We start from the raw sequence: 16,860 nt of genomic DNA, 5'->3' as shown, positions 1-16,860 counted from the left end.
CAACTTCCCAGAGAATGTTTTATTCTATGAGGAGCCCTGTCCATCAGTGTGGCATATTTTCATCATCATCATCATCATCATCATCATCATCATCATCACATTTTTGTAACAGTTTACAAATTTCAAAGCACTTTCAGATGTCTTCTTATGATTTTGCCAACCATTCTGTAGTGTAGACAGAGTAGATACAATTTCCATTTTCAGATGAAGAAATGAAGCTAGCCTTCTTGTATCAGAGCCAGTCTTTGAACTTGCTCATTTAAATATGACTATCTGAGCTCTCTCCACTCATCTCTATGCATTTGCATTGACAATTGTTTTAATGTTTAGAAAGTTTATTTTGAATTAATTTTGTCTTTGTTGCTATTACTTAACAGGTTGGCTTTCTGTTCACCTACTGAGTGGTTTTGCCAAATTCAGGTGTTACAGTTCTGAGAGGTTTCTTTGTGCTATACTTAGACATCCACTGGCCTCGCTTTTTTGCTCCAGTTGTTATCTTTTGCTTTCTACAGCTCAATTTTGTGATATGTTTGTTCTGAGAGTTCTTCTTGTTCATCCTCTCTCTGGCTGTGAGGGGCTACTTTAGACATGGTGGATTTTTTTTTCTCACTACTTATTCGTGTACTGGCCAGTGTACAGACAACTTTCACAGTGCCAAAAAGCAGCGTTACTGAAGCGAATCAACCTGTCTTCCAGCTCCAGGATGGAGAAGGCTTAATTTGAAACATTGTCTTGAGCCTCTCTCTGCTATGGGGAGGTGGGAAGACCAAGGAAAATCACATTAGCTAATAGGGATTTATAGTTCCAAAATTGTTATTTCAAAATGAATATTTTAACTTGTTGAGAACAGTTGTATGATATTTTTCTCTTCTCTCTTGTTTTTAGACTATTGGTTTGACTGCCTATAGCAATCATTTTCTGTCTTACAAATTTATTTGCAGTACTGAAGGCATAAAGAGATAAGGTGGACCTGATAAGTTTACTTAGGGTTATAGTGACTCAGCCATGGTGTGTAGATTTTGAGCTCACATTTTGCTATTGTTTTTGTTGTTGTTGTTGTTATTCTGACTTTCTCAGTTATATATTTGACACTTTAGATTATTAATTACTTTTGGCATACATGAAAAATTGCTATAAATGAAGCATTACTGAGTGGTTGTGTTATGTTCAGTCTACATGTTTTTGTCATTTCTGTATTTAACTCTTAGTTAGGGTTTAAATCAAAGAATAAACTACTTAAACACAATCACTGCCCCTTATACCTTACTAAAAGAATTTCTTTTAAGAAGTAAAAAATTGCAAAAGTATTACTCTTTCACTTTGTCCCTTATTCTCTAAAGTTTCACAAAGATATTTTTATTGCATGACCAGTTTCATTCCCAAGGATGCAGAGAAACAACTAGTTTTGTCTAAAAGATGTAGAAACCTTTCTATATTTATGAATTATAATGAACTAGTTCACCTCATTAAGGAATTGTAATAAATTATTCCTGATTTTTCATAAGAGCATTGATAGCATTAAGCTTAGAAGGTAATATCTCAGGAATTGACTTTTATATCTTAAAATGCCCATTTGGTTCACCTGTGAAGCTTATTTAAAGACAGGTGTCCACATTGTTACTGAGTGCCTTTTGAAAATTTATGAATTGCCGGTCTATACCTGGGGATATCTGGGTAGTATAACAAGTTCTCTTCTTTATAATATTGGCTTCCATGCTCCATTTATTCATGTTTCATTTAAAGGAGCATTACAGAACAGGGAATAACAATAGTATAATAGTTAGCTGTAGTGATTAAATTTGGACAAACCTGAATTGAAATTCTAGCTCTGCTACTTACCAGCCTTGTGCCTTGTCAAATTCATTAATCCCATCATACCTACCTGACAGGTTGTGGGGGTTAAATGAAGGAAACAAATGTAAAGTACTTAGTGCCTGATGTATATTTATTGAGAGCTCCATGTATAATAAATTTGGTTATTATTTTTGTGGTTATGGTTATATTTTCAATTATGATGTGTTTAGATGTCTATGGCATCAAATAGATGTATACGTTTATCTCATGGAGATGAAATTTAAGATTTTGAGGTCTTTGAAAAATGCACATACATTTGGGAGAGATTTTGTTTAAAATAGAGAACACTTAGGCTATTTGATCATCTTAGTGTGCTTAATCTAAAATTCTCAAGAATAGAGGGGATTGTTAGTCTTTCGGTTTTTTCCTCCTCCAACCTCGTTTCTCTTAATTTTGACTAAACATTCTTACTAAGTGTTCAGGTACTCAGTGCTCCCTTATGCACATCTTTCCTTCTTGGAGTATCTGGTAATAGAAAATGTCTCCTCCATTTGAATCATGCTCTCTCTTTAATTGACTCTAGTTCTATATCATGAAAGCCATACAAAATAAATTTATTCTGAGTCCCATCTGATGAAACTTTAGATATGATTTCTGAAAACAGCTATTAAATCTCTCCTTCCTGTCTTCTCTTTTTATATGGAGTGCTTTCCTTTTTTTTTTTATAAATTATTTTTTTATTGGTGTTCAATTTACCAACATACAGAATAACACCCAGTGCTCATCCCGTCCAATTTATCATTGTTTCTAGTCAATTCAGCACCTCAGTACCTCTACTGAGTGTGCTCATGTTTTCACAGAAGTGGGCACAATTTCTAGGCAGTTAGTGATAGAGGATCCCATCTGGCAGCCATCTCTCCTTCCTTTCTTTCTACTTTTCCCGGTCACAGCATACTGCTAATGACATCCTCCCATTGGCCAATAAAAAAGAGTTACATTTTCTTATCCATTTAAATTACCTTACTCAAATTGTATTCCCACCACAGATTCAATGGTTTAATTCTTGATCTCATGCACCAAACTGTATAGTTATCCATTATATTTTTTTCATTATTGCATTTGGTCAGTTGAAATCTTTTTCGGGAATTTGATTCATTCATGTAAAGTATTTGCTATACTGGAACAAATTAGCAAATCTATAAGTGACATTGCAATCTTCCCTCACATGCTCTTTGAGATCTACTACCACTTCTTTTGCATAATAATTCAAGCATCTACAAACCCACTTGACAGAAGAGGAATAATTGACTAATGAATAAGAGTATTCCCTATCCCTTGACTTCAGCCCCTATCCTCTTCCTATCTACATGATGAGGGTTTTATCTTTGCTGATAATCTCTTGTCTTTTGAAATGCAAAATCAGGAAAGCAGATATTGAAAAGGTGAGAGAAAAAGAAGGACTGGAACAGGTCTGAGTATAAAGTGATTCATAAAAAGAAGATTGAGGGAGGTATATATTAGAAATAATTTTTAACTATTTATGTTAGTTACACTAAGATGCTTTCTTGTGATTCCTGCAGACACTAATATATGTTGATTCCAAGTTGTATGATTGTTCTGCACATATTATTCCATTTTACTTTTAGAAAACAATTTTTAAAATATTTTCAAATGTGTTTTGAAATCAACACAGTCTATATCTGCTGGGATTTTTTTTCCCAGTCAATATGTCCATGAACTTATACCAAGAAATAAGATGTCAACGTAAATAAAAAATTAAATTGAGGCAAGCATGAATTACCAGAAACTGAATTTATTCAGGAATAGCAAAGGAACTGCAATTTGAAAAGTACAGGCTGGGAGCAAGCTATAGTGAATCTATTGAGGGTTTGAGGTGATCTATAATTAAGGGCAAGGAGTACCAAACCAAGGAGGTCCAGTCAGAGTCCAAGCAGTAAGTTCATTGGCTTGAGGATGGACGAAGATTCTTGGTGGATGTTCATTGATCAGGAGACAAGTTTCCATCTGCTATAAATCAGGCATTTCAGAAAAATCATTCTCTCAGTCCTTAGGTTCTATTCTTCTGAGGGTGCATGTGTGAGATTTTTCATTTCATTATCTTTTATTTCCATTTTAGATTGAAATCCTTCCACAAAGGACATTATCCTGCCTGAAGAATCATGGATCATTTTTTCTGTCCTTTGATCCTCAAACAAAAGTATATCCAAATTTGTATATAAGCTAAATTTAAGGTATCTTATATCTTTGTGTTGTCATTTTGAAATGCAAATGAGTTTCAATAAAATTGCCAACAGAGTTTATAGGTGTATGCACTAAAAATTAAAACTTGAGACTGGAGACCACTTGAATTATATAAAGTGCATTATAAATGAATAGATTTAAATAAACATTTTTTTAGTGACTTATACTCAACAGTTCCAACAGCTGTAAAAAGACTTGACAAAATTATAAAAATAAACTTATTTTCCCTTTATGAAATACTTAAATTTAAATGTTAACACAATTAAACAAATTTTACCCATGGAGCCTCCTTCATGCAGATCAACACACACATGATGCAGAATGTGTCCAAAGGGCACAGTTAACAGTGACTTGGGATTTAGTCACAATGAATGGCTTATTAAATATTGATCAGCCTTCTCCTTTTCATTTGCCTATGTAGGTATAGCACTAGTATTATTGTTTTCTACCACATAAGTGCATATAGTAATATATGTATATAGTAGTGAAAACATTCAATGACTATACCTTTATACATAAAATATGTATATATTACATAGTATTTCCAATTAAGGTGACCTAGTTCTTTTAAGTTTTTATTTTATTTTTATTAGCAATATCCACACCCAACCTGGGGCTTGAACTCACAACCCTGACATCAGGAGTCACATGTTCTTCTGACAGTCACCCCCGATTCTTATCTGAAAACACTGAGCAACTAATTCCCTAAAAGATGCCATATCTGCTATCATATCTAAAGCTACCCTTTTCTCCTCTTGTTTCTGTTAATGATCCTGGACAAGTTCGAATCTCAGTGTCTTTCTAGCTTAAATGAGAGGATTAGTATAAACGATCTCTTCTCATTCAATCAGTTTATGATAGAAGATAATCATAGTGATTATCTAGTTCTTGGCAGGTGGAACTTAACCAAAAGAATTCAGGTATTTTCTTTTTGTGACAAAAAAATAAAATATTATGGTTTCACTGCCACTTTTTCAAAGTGACATCTTGCTCTCAAGAATAAGAATTGATGATGTCAATCTGTATATGAAAAAAAAAATCGAATCAATGGAATTCTCTGACACTAATTGACCCCTTGGCTATACTTGCATCATAATTTTGTTATGGGCATTTTGGAAGAATGTCAGCATAACCTGCAAAAAGAAGGGGCCTAGGGCAGGATATGACAGGGAAAAGAAACTGCTTTAATTGTGAAAGAATCAGCAGGTACAGAGGAAGAAAACCAAATTATTCCTAGCATAAGCAAGATACAGTAGAAATAAATGAGCCATAGGAAAATAAGAGGTACTTAGAGTAAATTGCTCAAAAACCTTAGAGCCATCATAACCAGCCTAACGTAATACAGAAGAAGGGGTTTGGTAATAAATCTCCTCTATTAATTTTATTGCAAGCCAATTGTAAATCTTCAGTTAAGTTTTTTAGGATGGAAATCATGTTTTGGAAATATTTCTATTCATCATCCACAGTAGTATAAAGAAATAATTTTGGTGAATAAAAATTAAGAAAAGAAGATGGGGCAGCATGCTTGCCATCACATATGATCATGGATATGCTAGACTTATTTATGAGAACAGCTAGAGCTAAAGTTGGGCACAATTTCAAATAAGCAATGCCTTTTTAATTTCCATTATATTTGTACCTCTATTATTTTCTATTCTCACTGAACCAGTATTATCATGACACCTAAACTCTATATGGATTCCTTTGCCTGACTAAAGCTTCACATGCCTTGTATGACCTTCCCTCTGCTTCCAAACAATACTACTCAAATAATTTCATGTTATACCTTTATGCCTATAATGGTAAGATTTATTCAGACACTTTTTTTTTTTTTTCCCCAGAAACTATTGTTAGCTGGGCAAAGGTCCAGGACCTGGATACAGCAGAGAATGGAACAGCCCATGTCTTGAAGGACCTTATAGGATTAATAAGACCTTATAGGTTATAGGGCTACTGACAATGTAAAAATAACTATAACTATATACCAGGAGGCAATAGGTCTATCTGGAAACATGAAGCAGGATAAAGGGCATAGAGAATAAGGAAATACAGGTAATGTTCTCTAATGTAGAATGTTACACACTTCAGAGGGACTTGAATGAAAACGAGATATATTGGACAAACAGTAATTAAATCCAAGGGGATGATAATTTCCAAGGTTTTGAATGTCATGAAACAGCAAAGAGACCATAAAGATTAAAGCAGAGTGGGTAAAAGGAGTAGGGTGGGAAATGAGATTGGAGACGTAAACAAGGCTAGAGCACATAGGACCTTGTATGGTGAGGAATTTCAGTTTTTGAGTGAAGCCTCACAAGGTTTTGGATGGAATATTGACATTGTTTGGTCCTATAAAGATCTCTCCTGCCAGTGTGAAGGGGACAGAGTGCCAAGGAACTAGTGTAGAAGCAGAGAGACCAATTAGGAGGCTATTTCAGTGATCCAAGCAAGAGATGATTGTGGCTTGGATCAAATTATTAACAGTGAAGTGGCTAAGTGATGGTGGATTTTGCATACATTTTAAAGCAAGAACCAATGCTGTGGTTTTCTTGTTTGTTTATTTGGTTTGTTTGTTTGTTTGTTTGTTTGTTTTGAAGACAAGAGTAAGAGAGAAATTGGGAACTCAAAGATATCTCCAAACATTTGCCCTGAGCAGATGGAAACCTGACTGTACCATTTCTTGAATTTGGCAATACTATGCAGTCATCAAGCAGATTTAAGCAGGAATGGGATAAGGAGAGAAAAATCATGCCTCTGTGTCACTCTCAGACTTTTTCTATCAGTCTCTTTGCTTACTTTACTCCAAAAAAACTGGCTTTCTCGCTGCTGCTTGAATGTAATGAGCATTTTCCCTCCGTAGAGGCTTTACATTTGTTCAGTTTGGGGAAATTTATGCTCAGGATGCCTATTAGGCATCTACATGGAGATGTTGTGTGGGCATTTGGATATCCTAGATGAGGGTTTAGGGGAGAGGTCTGGGCTGCAGGCAAACATTTAAGAGGAAACAGATAATGAGACCTCTAAGGAGCAAACAGTTATATAAGAGGAGAATAAAGGAAGAACAGTGACCAGGAAACCAACAAAGGGTTTCAAAAGGGAAGGGCTGATAAACAGTGTCAAATTCTTTTAAGGGGTCCACAAGATAAGAGAATTGACTATGAATTTGATAGCTGTTTCATTCACCTGGTATGTTGTTTACCCTGATGCCACCTGACAGTTCTGTCATTTTCTAAAATGAAGGCAAAATGTCACCTCTATCTGTAATTTTTGTTTTACTTCTCAGCCTCAAAAAAAATTTCTTGGAAATCAATGACTTGGATGTGCTCTTCCTTAAAAAAAATAAAATTAATAGCAAATGGCTGGTACATTTTAGAGCTCAGTAAGAAAAATTTTAGGTAAAAGAGGAAGTAAAGGAAGAGAGTAGGATGGAGAGAAGGAAGGAAATTTCTATACTGAAATGTTTTTCTAAATTTTGTTCTTTTTGCTTGGATATTACTGACTGATTAATATAGAAATTGATTTCAAGTAAGACATTAGTGCCTAATAATGGTTCATGGTATTATCTTTTTCTTTCCAAGAAAATTTGGCTTTTAGTAGGAAATTCCTGGAGATAAGGGTTTTTTTTTTTTTTTTAAGATTTTATTTATTTATCCACAAGAGACACACATACAGAGAGAGAGGCAAAGACACAGGCAGAGGGAGAAGCAGGCTCCATGCACCGGGAGCCCGACACGGGACTCGATCCTGGGACTTTAGGACTGTGCCCTGGGCCAAAGGCAGGCGCCAATCTGCTGAGCCACCCAGGGATCCCCCAAGGTTTTGTTTTTGTTTTTTTGTTTTTTGTTTTTTTTAACATAAGGTACTACACTATGATCTTGCAACATTTAGTAAGCTAGAAAAATCTGCCCTTACACCTTTATAACCTCGATGAAGATGGCCACTCACCTTTGGTTGGTAGTGATTACTTGATAATTGCTATTGAGAATATCTATACTAGCTTACAGAGTAAAAATTGTTGTTATTAATTAGCAAAATTTGTCATTGGCTTTATATTTGCTTGCACTTGCAAACTCATATATGATAGCAGCCATTAAACTGAAATATCAAGGGTCTGCTCTTTGGAAATAAAAGTGCTTACTGTGAATAGGGGGAATGGAAGAAGTATAGATTAGCAGTGGAAAAGGAGTATTGGGTTTTGTAGTAGTTCAGTTTAGAGACAAAAATGAAGTCACTTGCAGGTGGAATGAATTTTAAGAATTGAATAAATTATAAAAGATCTCTATTCAAGGGATACTTAACTAGGTCACATTGTGATGATTCTCCTAGAGAAAAAGTTGAATGTTTACTAGTGGTTCTTCATGAGAGACTCCTAACCCTGGGAAATGAACAAAGGGTTGCAGAAGGGGAGGTGGGCGGGGGGTGGGGAGTGGGGGTTGGTGTAACTGGGTGATAGGCACTGAGGAGGGCACTTGATGGAATGAGCACTGGGTGTTATATTATATGTTGGCAAATCGAACTTCAATAAAAACAAAAACAAAGAACAAAGCAAACACACACACACACACACACACACACAAACAGAAAAAAGCATAGTGTTTCTTAATTTTTTTCTACCTTCCACCATTTAGGAAGAGCAAAACTCCTAAGACAAACATAGGTGACAGAGTAAACTATAGAGATCACCTATCCCACAATTTTCATTTTCTAGTTGGAATAAAAATTGAATTATAATAAAGAATAAAGAGAGTTGCAATGACCATTCAGGTAATAATACCACAAAAATTAAAAGCAAATGATGACTAAAAGTTATAACATGTCTAATAGCAATTGATCTGTTCAACACCACAATGATCATAAAGTTACTAAAAATTGTGAACATTTCAATCCCTATGTAAGTTTGTTGGCAATACCTCCAAAACTGTGTGGCAACATGACTTCCTAGAAGGAAAGAAGTCTTCCCTAAACGCTAATGGCGCTTTAATTTTAAATAATCAATATATTTAATAATTCTGAAATTCACTCAGAGCTTACTGGGAGGTAAAGCTCTTTTCATAGGTAATCATACAATAATAGCAATAGCAACAACCATCAGTTATTAAGTATTATGTTTTGAGCACTGGACTATACTATGTATTTCATATCTCATTTAATCCTCATAAAATCTCTCAGAGGTATGTACTGTTTATTTTTCTTCCCATTTTGCAGAAGAGAAAACAGAGATATGGAGGAATCAAATACCTTTCCAGTCACCTGTAGAGTAAGTGTGGTGGTGCCAGTATTACAACCTGAGTCATGAAAGCCTTTTCTTTTAATCAGTTCTCTGTTTTGCATCCTTCTCTAACTGAATCAAGTTTTTGTTTTCAATTGGTTTATATGCCAATTTAGAATCCACCAGGAGGAGCCTTACAGCTTTCTGTCCATCCTTTGGGAAACACTGCTTTAATGTCTCGTTTACTATCCTGTCACGGACAGCTCATAAGCAGTATTCAGTGGCCTTGAGTTCTTGCCAAAATTCTGAACTTTGCCATTGAGGGAATCCTCATTGAACTTTCCTTGACAAATAGTGATCTCTGCTTCATTTTTGTCTGAAATACATTGAGATTATTGATGATGTATATTAAACCTTTTAAAAGGCTTGGCTTTGAGATTATTTGCTAGTGTGTGGAACCAGACTAAAAAAATATATTTTTAATCACCATTTTACTGTCATTTCTTCAACTTCCTGCAGCTGATCTAGTAGAACCCATTTAGAGGAATAAATACAGCCATTTTTATATCTGCATGATGATTACTTTTATAATTTCCAGTAGGAAACAGAGAAGCTATTTATTGGTCTCTAGAACTTAAACATTTAAAAGGAACCTACTGCTATATTTATCATCCTTTACAGGAAATACAAAGCTCTTCAAGACAGACAATGAACATACCAGTTCATAAAAGACATTGCAAATTTAATAAGCTATACTATCTTTTGCTGATTCATATTTACTATGCATGCAAATGGGATTTGGTTGGCTTCTCTTTTTACATTTTGTAACTGAAATTTTGAGAGAAGGCATGAAGAAAAAGCAGTGTGAAATCCCTGGCTCAAAAAATAATATTTTACTTAATTTTTTAGTCCCTTTTAGCATCATCTTAATAAGAATCAAACTTAGGTGTTTTAGAGAATTACCACCTTTGTAGATGAGTCAGAGAATCGCATGTGTATGTGGCTATACAATAGTGAAAACAATAGTTATAGTTATATCTTGAATGTATACCTATTTTTATGTATACATAACTCTATATATGCTTTAACTTATATATGTATCTATTGATTATATCTTTTTCCAACAAAGAGATAAAAACCACTCCACTTACACGTAAACCTCTAATTTCTGATTCAATTTTATGTACATGGAGTTGGTCTTTGTGTACTTATACAGCTCTCTGGTTTTTATTCACCTTTGGAACTAGGAAATTTCAAGAGAGAAATTTGAATATAGTATGTCAGTAAACAATTGATGCCAGTGCACATTCCTTTTCTAAATATTTTATCACACAGCAGTTTATTTTGTTTAATGTTTCTTTTTGCATAGATTCTGACAGTTTTACCAGCAAGATCCCAGGGCCTCTCCAACTTGCATTCTTTTTTGTCTTGTTCATATCATGCATTCTTTATTATTTATGCATAAACCCTGACAGATACTTATGATATAACATTTTCTTTAAATTTATTTTCTTGGGCAGCCCAGGTGGCTCAGCGGTTTAGTGCCGCCTTCAGCCCAGGGCCTGATCCTGGAGACCAGGGACTGAGTTCCACGTCAGGCTCCCTGCATGGAGCCTGCTTCTCCCTCTGCCTGTGTCTCTGCCTCTCTCTCTCTCTCTCTCTCTCTCTCTTTGTGTGTGTGTCTTATGGATAAATAAATAAAATCTTAAAATAAATAAAATAAATAAACTTATTTTCTTAGCAGTTCTTTTCATTTTAAACAGTTAAAATTATTAGAATCATCTTTTGTTGACTGAGACTATCAAAGTTACATATATTATAAATTAATGTTGTAAAAAGAAGATAACAATTGTCACTTAAAATTTTCCTAAAATTGATTGATTAAATTATTAACATTAAAAATGAGGGTCATGGGGATCCCTGGGTGGCGCAGCGGTTTAGCGCCTGCCTTTGGCCCAGGGTGTGATCCTGAGGACCCGGGATCGAGTCCCACGTCGGGCTCCCGGTGCATGGAGCCTGCTTCTCCCTCTGCCTATGTCTCTGCCTCTCTCTCTCTCTGTGTGACTATCATAAATAAATAAAAATTAAAAAAAAAAAAAAAAAACTCTGAAAAATGAGGGTCATGATAAAAGTTATAAAATTTTACAATCTTATCTGCCGATCATTTTTAGTATGGCTTCTGGGTTATAAATTATTCTAATATACTCCCTTTAAATACTAAAATAATAACTTAAATGTTACTGTTTACATATGGATTTTGTGTGTGTGTGCATAGACTGTTTGAGGTAAAAATATGAAAATAAATGAGGATAATATTAATCAATATGGCCAAAATGATATTTGTAGGTGTGCATACATACACAACTTAGAATATACATTAGTATTATTAAAAGTTTGATGAAAAGGAAATCATTCAACCAGCCTTCTAAGTAAATTTCAGAAATAAAGTTCAATGTAATGGACAGGATTGATTGTGATTTCAATTAACTTTAATGGGTGACACATGGCTGAATCCCCAGTACATAGTCTGAAAATTTACCCCTTCCTGGCTTAACAAAAGAGGCAGTGTGTAATTACCATAATTACCAGCTCTTTAAACTGATTATTTCCATTTTGTTTATATGGCACTTTTATTGACTGGACTGCTTTAGGAAAACAAGTCTACAAATGGATTTAAAAGCCAAAGAAATTGTCAGTAAATGGGGGGTATTTAGCAGGTGGCAAAAAATTACTTATTTTCACTCATGTGAAAAATACTTATTTTGTTTGCTCCAGTGTGTTTTTTATTTTATTTCTATTCAAAGGGAAAGACTACTTTAACATATCGAATTGAGGGTTTGTTAGTTTCTTTTATCTTCCCTATGTAATGCAGATAAAACTTGAGTACATGAGCATACTTTTCAGTGGCAGGAACCAGTAAGTTGAATCTGAGAGTCATGGAATTGGAGACCTCCACATAAGCTTAGAGATCATTTACTCAAGCTGTAGGAATACTCCAAAAAATTCTCAAGGCACACACCTGCCAAGTAGCCTGACATTTTGACCCATATTTCTTGATTCTCAATGTTTATTCCACAACAAAATGTCCATCACTTATCATATTTGCAATGACTCATTCAAGAAATAATGATTTTTGAAAATGAACATAAATCTTGAAATAGCAGCCCCCAGCTTCCCTGGAATAGCAAACATGCAAAGAGCAGATTTTCCGTGTCTATAATTTCTGAGCCTTCTGCAATTATTGACAATGACTACATTCACAGTAGATTGTTTGGGTTTGAGTGAGAATGAGTTTGGAGGCATCCACTTTTACAAATAAGCCTCCTGTTTAAAATCAGTGGTTATCAGGAGTTCTTTGCTATAATACAACACTGACACAAAGCTCTTAAGCAATGAGTAATAACACTCTTCCATAACACAAATTTCTTATCACCAGCGATGATGGTGCACAAATCATACCGTTTAGGTACAATGAGTTATTTTATGGCCAGCATTTCAAAGCTCCACCATTTTTTTTTTTTTTTTTTGCCCTGAGAAATGTTTCATCCCTCTGACAAAAATGCTTCAAGGATCAATGATAAATCAATGATAAAGAAGATCAATGTAAAATATTTCCTGTAACATAAAAGAATTATGCCTTACAGATAGGAATCATTATTAGTGAGGCTAACTCTGCACTAATGTTAGCTCACTCTTCAGAATGTAGTTAGGACTTTCCAAGACAGGCTGAGGCCATTCAGATATTTCCATATTGGATAACCCCTTTTCCTTTTTTGATGATGGAGAATGGATGCAAGAAAGCTTACCTGATATAAAAGAAAATAGGAAATCAGTGTAATGGAGAAAGTAATATTTGCAGTAGAGCAATAGTGGTTGTATTTTCTCTCATTCCATTGATAACTAGAGTCAACTTTGCTGACATATCTATTATAACTTCAAGCATCCTTTCTATGGGATAATGAATCCCAGGGTTGATGGAAACCCTACTGAGAGGAATCCCCAACTCTATGTGCTGCTTCCTCAGAATTCCTCCCAACTATGAAGAGGTGTGAATTGTCTTCCCTCCCTGGGGATGTAAAGGTCTAGTAGAGTTTGTCATCACTCTTGACATAGTAAAGAAAGCTTACATAGAGGAATATAGAGAGGTGTTTGAGAGCAAGTTGCTTTTCTCTTTTCTTTCAAGAGCTGATAGTGTTGAGTAAATTCTATCTCTCATTTATTTTATATTGTAATCTAAAGTAATGCTGCTTTGAAGAAAAAAAGTGGAAATCTTTTAATATTCCCAAAGGAAGTGTTTATATTTCTAAAGGACTGTATTACTTCACAGAGCTTATTTAGTTTCTGTTTAATTTGTACAGGGATAAAACGAATTTCAAGAGTGTTGCTGAGACAATTATATGAACATATAGAAAACAAAGCTAGATTCTAAGCTATCTCAGAGGGGAACAGAGATTGTGTATTAAACTTATAAAAAGAAATCCCCTTTCATAACTAGGACTGTCACATAATTCTCAAACTAAGAAACTAAAGAAAATGGCATAAAGATGGAAATAGAAGCCATTTGGTTCCAAAGCCTAACTTTGAAAGTGTGTGACATATTTTCCAATCCTTTTGAATGGATTTACTAAAGCCTAATAATTAGAGTTTGATGCAGGATGGTTTGGTGATGTTGAGGTCTGTTAACCCTGGGATAGGGTATGGAAGATAAATTTAGACTCTCCTTTTCCAACAAACTTCAAAAACAGCTCAAGTGATGGTGGTAGTGGTTCTGTTAAAAGCAAGCACTAATTAGAAAACCTTTTGGGTCCTTTCTTGATGTGTGTCAAGGAAGATGTTCTTATTGTTAGATTATTGTTAGATGTTATTATTCTAGAGATCCAGAAACACCAGGGGTGAAGAGGAATGCAAAGTAACTTTTAACTCTGTCCGGACATGATTGAAGATATAAATTATTTTTTTAAGATATAAATTCTTTATAAGGAAATACAAATACAAAACTAGCTATTATTGGTTATAATACTTTTAATATAATGATGTTATGTTTTATATACACTTTATATACAACTTTAGGGTTGTTGCTCACAACCACCCAATGAAGGACAGATGTAAGGTGTTCCTATTACCAGTGAGACTCTAGAGTACATTGCTATCAGAACGAAGATATTGAAACATTGAAACCAGGTCTTCCAATTCTTAGCTCACTGTTCTTTCACTTACAACATACTATTGACTGCATTTGTGTTTTATTTTTAAATCTCTATGAGTATTTTTGTGATCTAGGTTCTTAGTGAGGTCATCCTCAGTTTAGGAATATTGAACAATTTAAGGATGTGTTTTGTGATAGTTCTGAGTCCCTTGTGTTCTCACAGTTGCCTCCAGCTTTGATTTTCTGATTCTTCTGAGCTGTGGTCTTGTTGGATTTCAGATCCTCTTTCTGCTTTCTCTCATTGTTCTATTACAGATATGCCTATATCTGGAGGCCGTTCTGAAGAATTTAGGCATTTGAAATTTATTTTTTTTAAGATTTTATTTATTTATTCATGTTAGAGAGAGAGAGAGAGAGAGAGAGAGGCAGAGACACAGGCAGAGGGAGAAGCAGGCTCTGTGCCAGAAGCCTGAGGCGGGACCGATTCTGGGACTCCAGGTTCGTGCCCTGGGCCAAAGGCAGGTGCCAAACCGATGAGCCACCCAGGGATCCCCAGCATTTGAAATTTAAATTGGATTTTAGACATTAGTTCTTAACATCTTATAGTCATTCCTCTAGTGGCAATTCTTGACTGATCATTTTCTTCAACAGACTCTAGACTCCCTATTGCTTGGCTCCTTCTCTCAAGATCAAACCCTTATATCCCTTATTCATATCTCTGTTCCTCTTCTTTCCAGGAAACTCCACTTCTATATCTCTTTATTTTACTATCTCCTTTCATTTGATGGCATTAAAGCCTTACCCTCCATTCCACCTCATCAACCATTTTCCTAAGGAAAAGCAGTTCCTTATCTTAGAAGGAACTAAGACTCCATGTTGAATGTAAAGCCTGCTTAAGTTAGAATAGTTCTATTCACTTCACACTTATGTCTATTACCTGTCTTCTCTGCCCATTCTTTATTTTGTTAGGTAGTCTTTGAAGTCTCTTTCACTCACTGGCAGAAACCTTCCCTATGGTTAGCAGCTAAGTGCTTGTCACATGAACCTGCAATTGAAGAGTCTGTAGTTTCTTTTCCTCTGTCTTTAGTTTTAACCTCACCCTTCAAGTCCCACCTCTCATCATGTAGACTATTACATTAGAGGAGGATTGACTATCTTTTATTTTCTCATAAGTTTCAAATAATAGCTTCCTACTGTTACTTTCTGCTACCATTTCTGCAGTGTCTCTGGAAAGCATCATGCCTTCCTATTCAAATTCATTATTTGTGGATTGGTTTGTTTCCTTTCCAACTTCTCCAGAAGTCCTGGGACTCACCATCTTCATTTCTCATTGATCTTCTTCCTCAAATAGCCTTAATAATCACCAGGGATCTTCAAACAGCCATTTGATGAACTATGTAAAGACAAACCAAAAACGACAGCAAAACAGATGACCCTCTATTTAAAATATATCTGTAATTCATTATGAGTGCAAAAATACCCTTTAGAGGAAAAAAATGGCAATTTTTACAGCATTTAAATTTATATAACTTATGAAACAGCAATTCCACTTCTAGGATTTAGCATATTATATATATATATATATATATATATATATATATATATATATACACAGTTGTGCAAAGTTAAAAATTAATGTTATTGTTTAATGAAAATTAGTTAAAACAGTCAGATATTAGAAATAACTTGAATGTACTTAAGTGGAGCATCTATTTTTTATAACACATTGCATCCATAAAATTAAATATTATGCTGCTGTGTTTCAAGAAAACTCATATCAAACTTCCTCTGATAGGCCTTAAACCCCTGGAAATCTAACAAAATTGTGATAACCATAGTTCTCAATTAATGTTGCCAAGAGAGGGAGACACCATATCTCAGCAAAACAAGTTAAACATTACTGATAGCAAGACAAATATCCAAAACTGGGAGAAAACATAAAAGGATAACTTTAAAGTCTTTTCTTTTGCATTCTAGGGCATTTTGTTATAAGCCTGCCCTCAAAATCCATCTGCTACTTTAGAGAAATCTGCTACTTTGGCTTCCATAGTAGGTTAAGACCCAGGAAATTTCTTTTTCTGTGATATTCACTAATAGGATTTTACCAAAACATTACAATTGGTTTGCTGTTTTTTGCCTTGTAAATATTAATCCTTTTTGTATTTTTGTAGCTTTCCCCTGCACCACCCAGGCCCAATTATAAAAATCCCATTTCTCAAATTCTCTTTTTTTTTTCTATTTATTTATTTTTCAATTTTTTTAGAGTGAAAGCATGTGAGCAAGGGGCAGGGAGGGTAGAGGGAGAGGGAGAGAAAGAAATGCAAGCAGGCTCTACACTCAACATGGAGTCTTGATGCGGGGCTCCATCTCATGATGCTGAGATCACAACCCAAGCCAAAATCAAGAGTCAGACACTTAACTGGCTGAGCCACCCAAGTGCCCCACACATTCT

Source organism: Canis aureus, chromosome 19 (assembly GCF_053574225.1).
Source record: "Canis aureus isolate CA01 chromosome 19, VMU_Caureus_v.1.0, whole genome shotgun sequence".
In the NCBI taxonomy this organism is placed as follows: domain Eukaryota; kingdom Metazoa; phylum Chordata; class Mammalia; order Carnivora; family Canidae; genus Canis; species Canis aureus.
Note: the sequence above shows the minus strand (reverse complement) of the source record.